This window comes from Schistocerca serialis, unplaced genomic scaffold, assembly GCF_023864345.2.
Source record: "Schistocerca serialis cubense isolate TAMUIC-IGC-003099 unplaced genomic scaffold, iqSchSeri2.2 HiC_scaffold_1187, whole genome shotgun sequence".
Taxonomy (NCBI): domain Eukaryota; kingdom Metazoa; phylum Arthropoda; class Insecta; order Orthoptera; family Acrididae; genus Schistocerca; species Schistocerca serialis.
In genome coordinates, this window is record NW_026047389.1 from 300865 (window position 1) to 302500 (window position 1636).

The following is a 1636-nucleotide window of genomic DNA, read 5'->3' on the forward strand; positions in this document are numbered from 1 at the left end:
TGTCGGCAGCGGCAAGCTCAGTTGGGAGCACGGGTGGTCGCACCTAAAGCGTCTACTCGCCAAACCCCGGGCGATTGCGCCTCTCTCGAACCCGACCAAGTACTTAGGACGGCGCTGCGCGCCGCCGGGACCTGAGAGGGTTTCGAGGTGTATGGTGCAGGGGAGCTCAGCCTCCTCCTGTTTGCAGAATAATTGAGCGGACGCTTGCGTGTTCGCGCGGGCCCCCGGGACACACTCCCGGGCGGCCGGCTGCTCAGCTCTAGTTGACGCAGCTCCCTGGTTGATCCTGCCAGTAGTCATATGCTTGTCTCAAAGATTAAGCCATGCATGTCTCAGTACAAGCCGCATTAAGGTGAAACCGCGAATGGCTCATTAAATCAGTTATGGTTCCTTAGATCGTACCCACGTTACTTGGATAACTGTGGTAATTCTAGAGCTAATACATGCAAACAGAGTCCCGACCAGAGATGGAAGGGACGCTTTTATTAGATCAAAACCAATCGGTCGGCTCGTCCGGTCCGTTTGCCTTGGTGACTCTGAATAACTTTGGGCTGATCGCACGGTCCTCGTACCGGCGACGCATCTTTCAAATGTCTGCCTTATCAACTGTCGATGGTAGGTTCTGCGCCTACCATGGTTGTAACGGGTAACGGGGAATCAGGGTTCGATTCCGGAGAGGGAGCCTGAGAAACGGCTACCACATCCAAGGAAGGCAGCAGGCGCGCAAATTACCCACTCCCGGCACGGGGAGGTAGTGACGAAAAATAACGATACGGGACTCATCCGAGGCCCCGTAATCGGAATGAGTACACTTTAAATCCTTTAACGAGTATCTATTGGAGGGCAAGTCTGGTGCCAGCAGCCGCGGTAATTCCAGCTCCAATAGCGTATATTAAAGTTGTTGCGGTTAAAAAGCTCGTAGTTGGATTTGTGTCCCACGCTGTTGGTTCACCGCCCGTCGGTGTTTAACTGGCATGTATCGTGGGACGTCCTGCCGGTGGGGCGAGCTGAAGGCGTGCGACGCGCCTCGTGCGTGCTCGTGCGTCCCGAGGCGGACCCCGTTGCAATCCTACCAGGGTGCTCTTGAGTGAGTGTCTCGGTGGGCCGGCACGTTTACTTTGAACAAATTAGAGTGCTTAAAGCAGGCAAGCCCGCCTGAATACTGTGTGCATGGAATAATGGAATAGGACCTCGGTTCTATTTTGTTGGTTTTCGGAACCCGAGGTAATGATTAATAGGGACAGGCGGGGGCATTCGTATTGCGACGTTAGAGGTGAAATTCTTGGATCGTCGCAAGACGAACAGAAGCGAAAGCATTTGCCAAGTATGTTTTCATTAATCAAGAACGAAAGTTAGAGGTTCGAAGGCGATCAGATACCGCCCTAGTTCTAACCATAAACGATGCCAGCCAGCGATCCGCCGCAGTTCCTCCGATGACTCGGCGGGCAGCCTCCGGGAAACCAAAGCTTTTGGGTTCCGGGGGAAGTATGGTTGCAAAGCTGAAACTTAAAGGAATTGACGGAAGGGCACCACCAGGAGTGGAGCCTGCGGCTTAATTTGACTCAACACGGGAAACCTCACCAGGCCCGGACACCGGAAGGATTGACAGATTGATAGCTCTTTCTTGATTCGGTGG

General features: G+C 53.7%; 1 non-coding gene across 1 annotated transcript in view; it reads left to right on the forward strand.

Annotated features, from left to right (window-relative positions):
• The first annotated feature begins 273 nt into the window (after positions 1-273).
• Positions 274-1636, forward strand: part of LOC126434407 (small subunit ribosomal RNA) — a 1910-nt gene continuing 547 nt past the window's right edge. The window contains exon 1 of the ribosomal RNA XR_007579205.1: positions 274-1636. This exon is cut by the window's right edge and continues 547 nt beyond it. This is a non-coding gene — a ribosomal RNA (small subunit ribosomal RNA).